This window comes from Meleagris gallopavo, chromosome 1 (genome assembly GCF_905368555.1).
Source record: "Meleagris gallopavo chromosome 1, MGAL_WU_HG_1.1, whole genome shotgun sequence".
In the NCBI taxonomy this organism is placed as follows: Eukaryota; Metazoa; Chordata; class Aves; order Galliformes; family Phasianidae; genus Meleagris; species Meleagris gallopavo.
The window spans coordinates 82106754-82123533 of NC_139404.1; the positions used below are offsets into that span (position 1 = coordinate 82106754).

At 40.2% G+C, this 16780-nt stretch overlaps 1 long non-coding RNA gene across 1 annotated transcript; it reads right to left on the reverse strand.

Moving 5' to 3' along the window:
* Positions 1–12328: 12328 nt before the first annotated feature.
* LOC146545465 (uncharacterized) lies at positions 12329–13128 on the reverse strand. Its single transcript, XR_014886870.1, has 3 exons — positions 13051–13128; positions 12895–12963; positions 12329–12531 (listed from the first exon to the last, which is right to left on the reverse strand). It is a non-coding gene; the product is annotated as an uncharacterized LOC146545465 (long non-coding RNA).
* Between the last annotated feature and the right edge of the window lie 3652 nt (positions 13129–16780).

Genomic DNA, 16780 nt, shown 5'->3' on the forward strand with positions numbered 1-16780 from the left:
AGGATTGGTGAATCTTGGGAACTAGTTAAATTCTTGTTGAAGGAGTCAGGAACATAAATAAACATATTTTTAGTACAAACTTTTTAGTTAGAGAGGTTCCATTTCACTAGGCATAGGAAAATTACCAGTATGTTTCTTCCAATAGAAACATTTTCTTAACCCCTCACTTGCTCCTACAGATAAACAGCATTCTCTTGGTCTCAATCACTCTTTAACATCTGTTTATTTTACTGCTTTCTCCTCATCAGCACCATGTTTTTTTCCCAGAATTGGAAACCATATAGGATAAAATCCTTTCTTTAAGTCCAACTTGCTTCAGTAACGGACCTGGCCAAATTACAGCTCAGCTGGTATCAGAGTAAGGCTTGAGTCATGATACAGAAAGGTTCAGCTGGCTTGCTTTGACAAGAAGAATATTGTCTTTATATCTCTCATGTGTTAAGGTTTGCAATCTTTTCTACTTTCTTTCCTTCCTGCGAGAGACAGCAAGAACCACACCTTTATCTTCCCAGACTTGATATTCTTATCCAACTTCCAGGAAGACGCAGTCACACAAAGTCATGCAAAGAGGAAAAAGAGAACTGCAAGAAATACTTAATAACATCTATGCAATGCAAAGCTCTGAACTGTGTAACATTGCTTTAGCTCAAGGATGTTATTTATCATTAGTCTGGGACAACACTTTTTGTTGGAAAGGAGTTGTCATTCGTAAGATTAGTCATCATAAGCTGCAGATGGACTCTAGAAGATAAGCTGTGGTCATGGACTGATGCTGGTTTATCCTCTTTTATCTCAACAGACCATTAAATCAATGAATAGCCCAATTTTCAGACAGTCTGGCACTCACTTCACAGTCAGCAGTCTTAATTTCCAGATAAACTGAAGTGCAGTGTCCCCCTACTGTATGACAGCCACGCTAGTGGGAATCGCACTGTGAGCTAATATGAATTTTGCACAGGCTGCTCCTTCAGCAACACAAAGTGGAACAGTTAGATCAGATCAGGCTTCAGAGCAGGCAGGTGGCAGATGAACGTGTGAGAGTTAAGATACACCAGTCTACTATATGGGCACAGGTAGGACTCAACACCAATCAAATTAACACTGAAAGGAAGATGGGCAGATTTATGTTAGACGCAAGGAAGAAATTCTTTTCCATGAGGGTAGTGGGGTACTGGAATAGGTTGCTGAGAGAAGCTGTGGATGCCCCATCCTTGGAGGTGTTCAAGGCCAGATTGGATGGGACTCTGGGTAACCTGACCTAGTGGGTGGTACCCTTGCCCATGGCAGGGGGTTGGAACTGGGTGATCTGTACAATCCCTTGCAACTCAAGCCATTCTATGATTCTATGACATCTTAGCAATGGCCACTTGTCTTCATCTGTAAAATGATAGGAGTAGCACATTAGTGGAGTTATTGGAAATAACGCATTAATGTTTGTAAGTAAAAGTGTTTAGCTGCTGCAGGAATTATAGCACACAGTTAAGTGCCTGTAGACTGACCAGCAGCCATTGCTAATTGCTGGAGAGAACACAAGTTTGGTGATAGGCAAGGAGTTGGGGTTTTTTTGCACAGTCATTTCTTTAGATAGGTATTTTTCTTAGTCATGTCAGCATTTAGCCCAGAGATCTATTTGGAATTGAAAGATTGTAGCTTTTTTTTTCATTGTCTCTGTTCAGGCACATGAAAATTATGAATTTCACTAGCTGACAATATGTGTATTTATTGGCATTTTCTGCTGTTGACTGTGGGAAACAACATGACTTGGAAGTTTTCACACAGGGTTGAGGAAAGGAATATGACTCTCACTGAGCATTTTTAAAATAATCTCCCCCTATCATATCTCACCCCAAATAAATAGCGGAAAAATTATGCTTTCCTTAGGTCCTCAAACACAGTTTTGATTTTTGCTCAGATGTTATCAAGGAACTTCATCATTACAGAAGAAGAATTAGTTTACACACTTTCCTTTTTTCTAAGGCATTGTAAATATTAACACTGGCTCTGCCTAAATAGCATTTAATGTCAGCATCTCGTCATTTCAGCCAAGTGCAGTGCTGACTTTCAAAAGAGTCTGCAGTCTAAAAAATGGCTCTGTGAAAGTGATACTGGGATACTTTATGTTTGCTCCTGTTTATCCCTATCAGAATGGATAAGGGCAGAGGCAATCACTTCATTTTTTATTTTTCATCTGCCAGTGTTCAAATATGAAAAATATCAGAAGTATTATCGGAAATAAACTAGAAGTCAGTTGACAGCCGGTTGATGAAGAAGGAGGAGTGGCTGGATGTCACTAAAAGAGAAAAAACTTCTCAGTAGCACAGACTTCTTCTCATCAATCCAAAACGTCTCAGCGTACAAACAAGAATCTCAAATTCAGTGCCACTTTTCCCAGCTAAGTAGAAATCAAAAGGCTTTCTTTTAAACAACCTTACAAGTGTTGCCTTTCACTTTTGCTCAGTGTCCTCTTCGTTTTACAGAGGAAGCCAGGACAAGCAGCTGTGTGCTACTTGTTACTTTATATGAGGCATATATATGGAGAAAGAAAGAACATGCAAAGTTTCAGATGAAAGAATTACCCACTCACCACTAAACAAACTAAGAAGCAATGGAAAGATACAGAGCATTTTTTTCACTTCTCTCAACACACCATCAGAGAGCACATAAGGCACAAACACCCTCAGCATAAGAGGGTTTGGGCAGAGGCTTTTCATTCACCAGTTGTGAAAATGAGAACTACTTGCAAACATTTGGAGATCACCTTCAAAGACCATGGTCACTGCTCCTTTCTTCTGTGTGAAGCAGCAAAGAGAAAGGAAGTAAAACAGGAACAAAAATATTTGGTGGTGATGCTTCCTGAAATAAACTATTTACCTAAAAGAGCACAGTTAAATATTTTTAAACTAGCACCAGCTAATTAAACAATTAAAGGTTGTTGCAGAACTTGCCCTGGATATAGGATCAGGTCCTGAAAGACTCTTCTGTAAGTGCAGTAAACTGATGTGGCTACATGAAAAGCAAATTATATGTACGATCACAAGCCCTCAAAAACCAGTCCCATGGAAAGGACTTTCAGAAAAAAATTATGTATGTGCATTCAGCTTAAAAATCAGCCAGGAATAAATTCTTCTCTTACTTTTTGCAGGTTTTTTTTTTTTTTTTTTTTTTTTTTCCCTGCCAATAGCAATAAGCTGAAAACTAAAGGGCTCTTTAAAGTAGTTATTTTCCAGATTTGCAACTATAGTCCTCGGTGTAATCAAAGGCATGACTTCACATGATACTTCCTCATCAAGGAGGCTGGAAAATAGAGTGAGAAGATTTCAGACCAAGTTACACAACTTGGCATGGGTAATGTGGTCTTTTACAATGATAGTCAGAAACAGCTTGTTTTGTTACTCAGTTTGGATAAAGAGAGAAGAGAATGAAAAGTCAACAACAACCTGAATTCCTAAATGAGAAGCACAATTGATCGCTTCTTATTGGGCTGCTCAAACTTTGGAGTCAGATGACAGGAAATGTTGAACAAATAGAGGGATCTGGTTAGTATAACTGGCTACTATGGTGTTGGAAAGAATGGAAAATGAAAATAAAGCAGCTGTATTAAAAGGACTTACCTACATGCGAGAGCAACAATTACAGATGTCTTAGCAACCTGTGGCAGCAGAATTTTAGACTGTATAGGAATTGGCTTTTCTTGTTCCATGAAGAACTTCAAAATATTTCCAATCTGCATAAATTGTCAGCGGTCTAAACGCTTTTCATCCACCAAAATTATTAACATATTTTCTATTTGAATCACCAAAACCTTTCATTATGATACCTGTTAAGTACTTTAATGGGATTTTGAGAATGTAGTAAAAAAACAAAAAGTACATATTTTGCTTACCTTTTCAAAGACAAGTTCTTTTGCAATTGCATTTTTACATTTTTTCCCGTAAAGTGAGTCAAGAACTTTTGAAACTGATGCTTGCAAAGTTCTTACGAGAACTTGGGGATTTTCCAGCAAAACTAGACATTTAAACCAGGCCTGCTCTGCAGGAGCAGATGCCTCCCACCATCATCATCCATGCCATCTATTTTAACAAGACCATCCTCAATGAAGAGGGTATTTTCCTTTCTACTCATGCAAGACCCAACAGAAATAAAGGGCTCTTGAACCAGTTGTTTCTAAAACAATACAGGATACCTCTGATTTGGTTATCTAAGTGTGTCCTGTACTTCCTAGAACTGTAACTAAGCCGGGAGCGAGGTAGGCACAGTCCTTCCTTCTACACAGCTCACTGAACAGAGTTCTTTCTGCAGGGGCTTTTGTGCTGGACTTGAAATCCTGTCCCCTCTGCCCAAGTGCTAATGATCCCATGGTGTGTTTTTCAGAGTTTTCGGGGTTGTCCTTAAACAAAATCCCACTTCATTTTCCCTTTTCGGGCAGAAAGCCCGGAGCTAATTGGATGCATTCTCTCTCTTCTTCAGTGACTAAATGTAATGCTGATGTGTGCATATAATGTGGGAATCACGTTAATCATAGGCGCACAGATTTCAAAGCCAAGAGTGCTGGTTGTGATGACCTAGTCTGATCCACAGCGTAACACCAGGCATAGAATTTCTGCCAGTGATTCCTGCCGCAAGCCCATGATTTTGCACCTCAGTTCCCATCTGTATAAACCTAGTCGCAGCTTCCAGACACTGGGTTTGTTATGCCTCTCTCTGCTGCGTAAAAGAGTTCTTTGTTCCCAGAAACCTTCTACTACACTAAAGCCTTATGGGCTCTGATCAAATCACCTCTTCACCTTCTCTTTGCTACAATGAATAGATTAAGCCTTTTATATCTCTACTCTCAAGGTAGGGTTTCCAGGCTTTGAATTATCTATGAAAAGACCACATGTTGGTTTCTCACAAAAATCTTGAAGATACGAAGCTCCTGCAGTGTGGGCTCTTCAAAGGCTGCACAGCTTTTTATTCAGAGGTTAGTCATTTCAGCCCTTCACTTGGATCTACAACCGTTGCTTTGAACCCAAGCTTGTATGTTATGTCCATAGTTTTCTCATCATCTGTTATTTCTCAATTTGTCCAACAGAGTAGCTGTAATTTTAAATGAATCCTAGCATCTGCATTTAAGCAGAGTTATGGATTCATATTCAGGGTAAAGTCTTGGAATCTTCAGTGGCACCCATAAGGAAAAAAACAGCTTAAAACAGAAGTGCTGATCAGTAAGGACTTAAGCAATTAGGTGAGATATCACACAAAGTCTTGGCTGTCCTGTTTGAGATATAAATTTTTAGTTTTGCCTGTTGTTATTGACTTGGTCCTTCAAAAAGAAAACTTGGCTGAAAGGGCTGCTCGTAGTACTTCCTGTTACCCTGTTTGACCTGCCATATGTGTATATACATCAACTGCCAGCTCACTGAATGTGCTGTTCCTGTAATTACTAGCAAAAGCCATGTAATCCATGACAAACCAGCCCTAATTTTCATGGCAAGATTCCCAGGTTTTGCAGCAATCTGATGACAGAGATATCTCAAGTATTTTGCGCCCATTGAAAAATAGCGACATCATCAAGAAATTTATCATGAACTTAATAAATACTTAATGCAGAACTCCCTTGCTCTAGTGTCCTAGTGTCTATCATAGATAGACATATACAGATATATGCACACAAAACTTCAGTTTTCATAATTCTTACACTTAACTGCATTATGAAAATCAGAGATTTTAAGAGAGCAGGTAAAATCTGGAGAGTTTAACAGAGATTATTAAGGGCTAGTTAAGTTGTTCAAATGTCTAAGAAATTAAGCTGTCCATGCAAGATGCAAATCATAGGGGAAATGTCAACAAAGCAATCATTTATATTTCTCTCATCAAGATGAGAATTGAAAGTTCACTCTGTAAAATGAATTTCAAGTATTTGCTTTTTGATTTTTTTTCAGTATACAGCTTTGCAATACTGAGCTCTTTCTAACTGTTAATATTTACCATATTAGTATTTTTTAAACAGGAAGCAAAAGAAGGAAGGGAGGAACGTGGTAAACAGAGCAAGCAAAATGTGATCAACCTTTTTCACTGTAAGTGTTTTTCATAAACACCTTTTTCAACAAAACATGTTTGTAAAAATACTGCCCATTTTTCATTTTATCACTGAAAATGCATCAAGTATACGTACAGTAAGTCATACATGCTGAAGCTGCTACTTCAGGCTATCTGCAAACTCTGGAGAAGCATTAGGGTTATTTTCACATACAATAGGACTAGAAAAAAATATTTTTCTTTTCTATATATTCAGGGATTCTGAAGCCCCATTCAGTGGTAAGAGATGGAGTGTACCTTTGACATACAGAAATGTCGTGTTACCCTAATGTTACATTTTCTTCCGCAAAAGTCTGAGACACAGAATCCATTGTCTGACTCTGTACTGACTGTGAGGTAATGCTTACATCCACTGGTCAAGAAGAAACTTAGGAGCCAGAGAGCTGCTTTTTCAGCACAGTTGAACTGGTGTTTTCATTTTCAACATGTTTTGCATTAAGCATCACTAAAGCCCTTTTACCAGTTCTGATCCTGTGATTTTTGCCATTGAAGAACAGGAGCAGAATCCAGTAGAGCAAAGTGATGTAGCATTAGGGTGTTCTTTCAAAAGCAACATCCAAATGTGACGGCTGCTCTATTGTCTGGCTCTTTAAACCCAGCACAGGATTTTCCTTATGGGACAGTGCTCCAGCAAAATAAATAAACGGGCTGTAATCTAAACTCCAAAGCTCTCCGTAAGATATTATTGTGTTCCAGGCTCTGAAATAATAGGAGAGACAGTACATTGTGGACAAACATCTACTTCTGCACTTTTGGAAAGATCAAAGCTTGTCTGTCTGCAATAACTTTGGATAGATACAAGATAGCTTGAGCCAGCACGGTCACACAGTAAGAGAAAATGTTATCAACCCTACATGGTAATTTAAATCCCAATTTCTTCTCAATGCATCAGCAAGAGAAAAGCCTGAAAAACAGCATACTTGCATGGCAGCTATTGAAGCCCCAGTGTTGGAGGTGGAAGAGCAAGTGGAGGATGAAGCACGATAGAAGTGCTTACAGCTCCAGAGGATGCTGTAGAATGAAGACAGAAAGAAGGCCATATGTTCAAGTTGAAATTGTTTAAAAAGGGCTTAATTACCAGAAGACAAGCGTCCCAAATTTTCAACAGGTCAGCATTAGAACAAAAAAATTCCCCAGATCTTGATCCGTGTTCTCACAAAGAGGGTAATTTGGACAGGGGCATTTCAAGCCAACTGGAGCTGCCATCATCAAGCGTGAATGTAGAGCTAGATATATACCCACAGATATTTGTGTGGAAGGAGATCAGTGGTCCCAGTTCTACACTACCTCCAAACAACAACCAGCTATGGCAAGATACTGTGCTTGGCACGTTTTCCTCACCTGCTTTGCATTTTCTTCCACTGGCTCTGGCAGAAATTGAGTTAGATGAAGGTTTGGGCTAATTGTATCCCGTCCTCGGTACAAATTCCATGTCTGGCCTGCAGATCTTTCCACCACGCTCCTTATAGCAGTGGGGCCAGTTGGCAGAGCCAGGAGCAGAGCTGAACCAATGGGTTTACCCACAATCTGCCATCACAGCACAGTGACATTGTAGCAGGCTGGAAACACCACCAGAGCCATCTCATTGCCCCAGCTGAGTCTCAGGACCTTTTAAAATGGCATAACTCAGCTTGGATTTCTGAATTGTCCCAGCTTGAGGGTATTGGCTTTTGGACACAGAGATGCTTTGCGAGCTCAGCCCCTGCCATGCCAGGCATTGCTCAACTGAAGAGCTAGACAGTGCTTGTCGGGTCACAGCATTCCTGCAAGGGGCTGCAGCCCTAACAGGGTCAGTGCCCAAGCTCTGGAGGGGATCACAGCTCAAAGGCTAAGAAGGAGGGGGATGCCAAGGAGGCCATGGGCTGTATGCCCTTCTGCAGGCAGGGAGTGAGGAAGTCCTGGAGGGGCTTCCCAAGGGGTGCCAGCTTCCCCACAGGAGACTTTGGCTGTATTTCCTGCTATGCTGCATGTTGATGTGTGGGCTGTAAATCTGGATGTTAACACAGGAGCATTATGTTCCCCTGCATGGATGGAGGAGCAACTCAGCCCTGTCTTCCTCATTAGCCACTATAATGCCTCTTTAAAATCAAGCACAAGATGACTGTGACTTGCTCAAAGCCACTGTCATTAAGCAGGACACATGATTCTCTTCCTTTTGATTCTAATCTGTTTCATTCAGGTCTCAGGGCTGATCTCACATAGTCTTTACAGGGTGCCGGTCTTGCCTCACTGGGCAGCTAATGTAGGCTAGCTAACACATAAGGTCCAGTTGCATTACATGCCTTCAGTCATTTCCTTTCAAGACAACCTAGTTACACTATCTCAAAACTGCAAAAATGAGTACGTATCACAAAGTTTTCCTTCAAAGCATAAGATCCTACTGCTGACCTCTGGCAAATACTTCAAACACAACAAATGTATACTTCATGCAGCGTTAGATAATCAGATGAAACACTTCATTCAGTTCAAAAAATCAAACATCCCAGTCTTGGTCAAGGGCAGCCACAGATAGAACCAATATATTTTCTGAAGACTGAGGATAACTATTATTACTGTATGTAGCAACTGACCTGCAGCAACCTTTAGAGTCCCAGAGCCAGACAAGAACCTTACTATGCTAGGCGCAGTTCAGAAGTAGAGCAAGATTCTGACCTTTATTCCCCTTGGAGTGAAGGTAAATACAGACAAAAGCATCATGCTCAAATTAACGTAATTAAGTTATAGAAATTGAGCTATTTGAGTCTACAGCCACCCAGAGTTTTGATCTGGCAATATGAAATGGCATGAGAGAATAATAAAGGAGGGAGAAAAAAAGGTGGACTGCGTTTAGCTAAAAATGTTCAAGACTAAAAAGGAAATTTGTATTGGTGGTAATACACAAAAATGTGACTGGAAACACAATGAAAGTTTCTCCAATTTTCATCCCTCCAGCTCATTCTTATGAATGTCCTACATAAATAATTTTGCAGGTCTCTAGGTTGTCAGCACTCACCTATTCCTACAGCTAGAAGTTTTTTTTTCTTCCTTTTTGAAAGATCTAATATAAGCCTTCTTTGCTGAACTTAGACATTTTTTAAGACTATCGTATTTCCCACCTCTGCTCTTGCCATATTCTCTTTTTCTAGACTAAACAAAACTGATTTTCTCAGCCTTTACTCACAGGTCATGCTTTCTAAGTCTCTTACCATTCTTGTTGCTCCAACAGCAACTTTTTCATGTCTGTCTATATCTTACTAACAATACAGTGCATCCTACAGAGAATGTCAGAAGTTAGAGTTTGGAGTAGACTTCCAAAGAAGGGAGAATATTCTTTTACTGTAAAAATTACAGCAAATTAAATAGCAGCAGTAGAGTAGTAGGAGTTATTCCATACTGCCAGAGATTGATTAGGTGACACCAAACATATTGTTTCTACTTTTGTTTCTTCTGGAGTGGAGCTCGATGGAAGTGGCTACGGTGGTGACTGTTTCATTAACTCATGCTTTCATGACAAAATCAGTACTAAGACTCTGGAAAGGAGTGAATACCATATCAGTACAAGACGTTGTAGAGCCAAGGAGGCTGTGGCTCATATGCTTTATGTTTAGTGGCACTAGAACACTTGTCTGATGCTGATGAAGAAGTAGGATGATATACCACAGGCACACACACTCAGTAAAGCAAGAATATATATACATAGCACCCTGTTCAAAGGAGCACATTGGAAAAGATCCCCAGCTGGTATGTGCTCTGCTGGATCTGGAGCAGTTGGCAGTACTGTTATATTCAACATCTTTGAGGGAATAAAGGAAAGAATCTCTGTTATGCCATCCTTCAGGTCCACAAAGGATGTTCCTTGTGCAGCTTTTCAGCCTTGCCTAGTGTAAACTCAGTTCAGCTTATGTTTATTTGAAAGTGGTGGGTTTGGAGTGGGATCAGTCATAAAGGCTTCTTGCAGAATGGAACCCCAATGGCAAATTATCAGCTAATCCACAGCTCATGAAAATTACTTACAATTTTTTTCCCAAGTGTTTTCCTTGTTTGTTACTCTGTCTCTGACAGTGGTGGACCCCAGCTGAGGAAGGGGTTCCATTCCACACTCTCATTTTCCCCTTGTAGAAAAATAAAAATACTGATTATCACAGGGACACACCCAGCTGACCCTCACTTAGGCCATTTATCAGCATCAACTCCAAGGAAGAAAGCCTGTTCTGTTCACAGAACAAGTTGGAAAACTACGAAAGATTGAGAGCGGGGGAAAAACAGATAAAAAATCCTACAACTGTTTTTTCTGTAAATCCTTAAGGAAAGTTTGAGACTGTAGTTTGTTTATCATTTGATTTTATTCAACTTTACTGCAAGAAATAAGGAAGGAGAAAGCCAGGATTGTCTGGAATAGGCTTATAGCCAAACTACACTACTGAGAAAATGAAAAATGGGCAGAGTTGCTATACATAGACAACTAATTCCACCAATTCTTCACTTGACTACATCATCCCTCACTTTGTACACCTCAATTACTGCCTCACCCGTTTCACACTAGGAATTATCCAGTGCTCCCAGAGGCTTAGCTTGATTTTCTTCTCCTCTGCTTCCTTAAGGATTTATACCAATACCAAGAGTAAATAGAAGACTGTAAAGTCAAGAGCGAGAGCTTCATTTAGTGGAATTATTCCATTATCATCAGCAGCATTACCAAGGTGGTGCTGGGGCTCACTGCTATTGCACATCATTTTGTGGGACAGGATGCAGAGAAGGAGGTTTTGGGATTGTTTTCTAATCCCACCTTTTTTTGCCTGGACATGTATCAGCACTTTCCTGAATGTCCCTTCACTCTGTCTCTCAATTCCCTTTTTCTTACTGTCTTTTCTCTGCATCTCCTGCCATCTCTGGCAACATCTGCAAAAAGACTGCTTTCTCAGCTCTTTACCCCATAAAGGATTCTACCTCAGTGCCCGCTATTCATCGTGTGTCAAGGGAAGGAAAGTGTGCTTCAGGTTCTTCTCCTGCTTTGGTCTCATTCTGTGACCCATCACTTCACTTACAGGAAACCAACAAACAATCAAACAAGCAAACAACAACAATAAAACACAAAATCTGTGCAGTAGAACAGAAAGTAATAATACTATTACAAAATAGGTAAGTCTGTTCTTCCAGAATCTTTGTTTTAATCATTTACAGACAGAAAATATGGACATCTTTCTGCATATTATTTTTCCCACTGCATTTTATCTGGCAACTCAAAACCTTATAGCTGGAAGATGGCCGTATAATTTCAGGGTTCAGTTCAAGGCCTTGTGCTGTAGCAGATCATCTGGTATTTGACCTTCACACAAGCTGAAAGCCTTGGGAAAAACATCACCTTCAGATTTTAAGATCCATTAACAAAATCAATAGCTTTGTGGCCACTGTGCACATATATACTACATCTAAAACACACTAAGTTCAGGCCCTATCAGGAATTAGGAACCCAAATGACAATATCAACAAGCAACAACAACAAGAAGCTGAAATTCCTATACAGACCACGCTCACTGACCAAACACAAGCCCATGTGACAGCTCAGGTTAATTAGTTGACATATGCCAGGCCTTTCACTGAAGTTTGAGCTAAAATACAGTAATTAACAAGTGAGGCAGACTGAAGCATACACAGTTATGGCAGCTCAGTTGCTCTGAGATAATCAGGTAAATGGCAATAACTTGACCACCAGTCTGAGCCAGAAGGCATCTCAGTATGGCTCCATAATGGGATGAATTTTAAGATTATGATTTGAAGATTAAGATTATGAATTGAATTCAGTCTCCCTACTGCACCTAGCCCTGTGATCCTTGTCTAGCTAGGGAATAAGTGTTTCCGAGGGCATTTTTTGTGATGCATGTGTAGAGAGAATCTACACCTATGTTCATAACCTCCAAGTCTGTTTCAGGCATTCATAGTTGATGCACATACCACCTTCCCCTCTCCCAGGGGCCCCTAGGATCACACATAATTGTCAGCCAACAAATGTTGTGTTTTTCTACTTACATGAGCCAGAACTCTACCCTGCCAACACCCATTCTTGTTTATTCTATATCTGTTTGTCTTTCTTGGCACCTCATGTTGTAGTGCCTAAGAGGAAGCAAGGCGCAAGCCCTTGGAGGGATCAACTTATTTCATTCAGGTATCCAAACAGTCAGCAGGTGTGCAATGGATTTTGATCAAAAGCTATGCTAAGAAGGCACTGAAAAGGAAGGCTTCATGACTGGCTACAGAAATTAAAGTGCTCAGTCTTCAATTGAGACAAACTTTAATAAATCAAAATCTTAAAAATCAAAATCCTTGGGCACTAGAGAAATTCAGATGACACCCGGAGTTCAGGATTCACACTGTGACTCATTCTAGGTGGCATGGCATGCTTTTGTTCACTTACTTTCCTCAGAAGCAATCACTTGATGTTTTAGGATAAACATCTGTCAGGAAATAGATCATATCCTATAGGAACAGAAGGAGGAAACTAAGCTTTGTTCATGAAATGCTAAGAATGTATTTTTAACGACAGGGGCCTGGGGGAGTTTCCCATAATTAGTTTACAGGAGTATGTCAGAAAGTCTTTGGCAGGGTACACAGCACTCATAAATCTGCATGAGTGTAAAGTGTTCCAGGGTTCCTTCAAAGGGACTGGACCAGAGGCAAAAATAGCAGGATACCCTTCATGTGGTAATCTCAGGCACCACATACCAGGAGGTATCGGGAATCTTAATGAGGAATCCACTCTCTGGAGACTTTTACCTCTAATCTGCACCACAGGCAAGGAGGGAATGAAGGAGGGAAGTAAATAAACAGAAGTGTGCTCACATTCTTTGACAGAGCCAATTCTGACTTCCAGAATCTTTAATGTTCCCTCATTGCTGACCAGCGATGACCCTGTAAGACAGAAGAAGAAAACATATTCATCATTAGAAATAAGGTCAAGTTCTCAGGCAAATTTAAATGCATCTCCACTGGTGTCACCTGCACTTTACAGTCAAAGACCTGCTTCAGTGAGGCAAATTCACCCTCCATCAGGCTTGCAGCATTTGAAAACTGTTTGAGTAGGAAAGAGTGGCAACTGCTCATATACCCAAGAGGGAGAGGCTGGCTTCACCTCCAGGAAAGATCATTATTGTCCTAGTCCAGTGGTTTTGGAATGTGAAAGTGTTTTCTTCCCATGAAGACACAAACATTGTAAGGCAAATTTAAAACCACAAAAATTAATTAATTTCACTTAACTTGGGGGCAGGTAGTTGTTTTGTTTTGTTGCCCACTTTAAGGAACAATGGAGTGCTGGTTACTGTAACTGCTGTCTTTACAATCCCCCAACTCATGTTTTTTGCTTGTCTCCCAGAAAGATGTGAAAATATTTCCTCATTCTCTGTTTGCCACTTCCTCAAAATGAAGATAAAAATCTAAACAAATCAAAATAGAAGACTACATTATAATGAAACTACCATCTTTCTTGGTAATCTCCTTCAAACCTTGTATGCAATGACCTTAAGAAACTTCACACAGCTCTGAAATTGATTATTGTGAGAAAAGTTTTTCAATACCCCAGTCTGTATGTTAGCACTGAGGTAATTAAGAACTGGAACCACTGTATGAGAAATCGGATTTCCAAGCTATTACACAATTATTCTCCTTAAACTAGCTGTCACATATTTCTTAGCATTAAAAGTAAAGTGTTTTTCAAATTTCCAGAGAGAATTATTTATTACATTCTTACATTTGAATGGAAGGATGTACTTCATTCATCAGCTGCTGTCATTCATCCGTTTTTGGTGATGAGACCAAATGTTTTTGCTTTCTCCTTCTTGTGAGCTAGCAAAGTCCCAGTGCTTTTTCAGAATACAGCATGACATGGGACAAGGAGAATAATTTAAGTGTATTTAGTGAAATTCAAGGATGAAAAATCCTTTTTCAAATCATCTCTTTAAATAAAGAGAACACAGTGTGTGCTCAGCAGGCCATTTTAGAACATAGAGAGAATGTATAATTTTAACTCCATTCTAAAGTACTTATCCAGAAGTAACAGTCTGTGCATCAGAGCACACAAAGTACAGTCAGACTTCTTCAGTCTTTCATTTCTCCAGGCACTGTTTCCCACTGTATTCCCCTGGAGAAGCTGGCAGCTCGTGGCTTAGACAGGTGTGCTCTGAGTAAAAAACTGCCTGGATAGCCAGGTCCAGAAAGTGGTGGTGAATGGAATCAAATCCAGCTGGTGACCGGTCACGAGTGGTGTTCCCCAAGGGTCTGTACTGGGGCCTGTCCTGTTTAATATCTTTATTGATGATCTGGATGAGGGGATTGAGTGTACCTTCAGTAAGTTTACAGATAACGCTTCTCTATGCCTGAGGGAAGAAAGTCCCTATAGAGGTATCTGGATAGGCTGGATCAATGGGCTGAGGCCAATTGTACAAGGTTCAACAAGACCAAGTGCTGGGTTCTACACTTTGGTCAGAACAACCTCATTCAGTGCTACAAGCTTGGGGCAGAGTGGCTGGATAGCTGTGCAGTGGAACATTGAGGCACTGGAGCATGTTCAAAGAAGGGCAACGAAGCTGGTGAAGGGTCCGGAGTACAGGACTTATGAGGAATGACTGAGGAAACCAGGATTGTTTAGTCTAGAGAAGAGGAGACTTGGAAGACCTTATTGTTCTCTACAACCACCTGAAAGGAGGCTGCGGCAAGGTGCAGGTCTGCCTCTTCTCCCAGGTGAATAGCGATAGGTCTAGAGGGAATGGCCTGAAGTTGCACCAAGGGAGGTTCAGGTTGGTTATTAGGAAAAATTTCTCCTCAGATGGAGTGGTGAGGCATTGGAACAGGCTGCCCATGGAGCTGGTTGAGTCACTGTCCTTGGAGATATTCAAGAACTGTGTAGATGTAGCACTGAGGGACATAGTTTAGTGGGCATGGTGTTGGTGGGTTGACAGTGGGACTAGAAAATTTTAGAGGTCTTTTCCAACCTTAATGATTCTTTGAAATTGTCATAGTTCAGTCACAGAGTCGCTGAGACTGCACTATTGACTCTGCAAATCAAAGAAGCTTCACATAAGGATTTATATCAAGTTCAATAATGTTATCTGCCCCTCTCTTCTACCAATTTTGCCTTCCACAAAATGAATGAATGAATGAAAATACTTTCACTTTGTAAAGCACTTTGAAAGTTACAGAAAAAAAAAGACCGAAAAACAACAAACCATTCTCCAGATTACTTATCACTATACAGACTCCAGGACAGCAAGATCTGATATCTAAGTAATGCCTGTGAATCTAATAGAAGGATTCATCTTTCAATCTGAGCCAAGGAAATTGTCTAATATTTTGCATTTACACCAGCTACAAACAACTAAAACCAACACTGAAGCTTGAGCAACCCTAGAAGATCGCTGCCTTTAATTCTCATTATATGCAGAACGGCAGGGCCCAACTGGGAAAGGCAATCTGCTAACATCTTACTAGCTGGCAATGAACAAGAACTGAGTGTGTGCATTGAGTGAGTGCTTCACTTCAGACGCTTTGGTGAAGTAATGTTCTACAGTGCTAATGTAAATACAGTTCAGTAGAGAGGATGCTGGCAGGAAGCCACTGTAAGGATATAAATTCATGATGCTGGAAGATTAGCTTGGCTTGGCTTGCAGAAATAGTTTACAAAGAAATACAGCATCTTATGTATATAAACATTTTACCCAGGTGGTAAACCAAGAGAAAGGCTGGATCTTTTTATCAGACACCACAATTAAATAGATGGTTCCATTTCCTCCACAACTTACCCTTACGCTGAAAAAGAACAAGTAAAATGGAAGACACTCCCAGGTATGCATGATGTATTTCAGCTAGCCAGGTCAACTGAACAGCATGCAAAGCAGATGAGAAGATATTCTCTTCATGCTCATTCTCACTTGCATCACTCAAAGTATTGATTAATACAGTCCCAAATTGGGAGATTTGGGCTGTGAATATGTATATTAATGGTTTCTCCAAAGAGGAGTAGCTTTCCAACTGTTCCTTCAAAGAGAAGCCACTAAATCTTCTTAGATTATAATTTGTTGTTTCTTTTTCTAGCCTTCCTCTTTGCCTCATGTAAGCTCTTTATAAAAATTAAATCTGACAAATACTTGGGAATCCATCCAATGCCCAGTTCAATTGTCATAGGAAGATCATTGGTAGTGGCTGATGGCTATAGGCATTTGTGCTTTCTGGCGACTGCAGATAGTCTGATGAGGGAAATTTGAACCCAGTGAAAGTAACACAAGGGGTTTCACTTTTTTGCTCCTGGCAAATCAAGTAGCTATATCTTCCAACATCAATAATGGATTATGCCATTGATTCAGTGTTGAGTCAGAGCAGGTCCTCAGTTTCCTTAACTACTTGTAAGCTGCTATTGAAACCTGCCAGTTTCAAGAGGTGTAGGGCTATGGCTTTAAAGCTTTCCATTTCCTTCTTCAATTCCTTTATAAATCTGTAAGACTTCAGCTCAATTTTCCATCACCTCTCATGTAACATGTCCTCATACTGTATTCCTGTGCTTCACAGGGCCCATGGCAATTGTTTTCTCTTCTCCTGCATTCTGTCATAGAGCTTTAGTCATCTCCACAGCACTGTCCTGCTGTCAGTGGTGAGCAATACTCAAGCACATCATTTCTAAATAACATCTTGTCCTAGGAGTTTCTTATCTAGAACAGCGTCTGTTTTTAACTACATCATT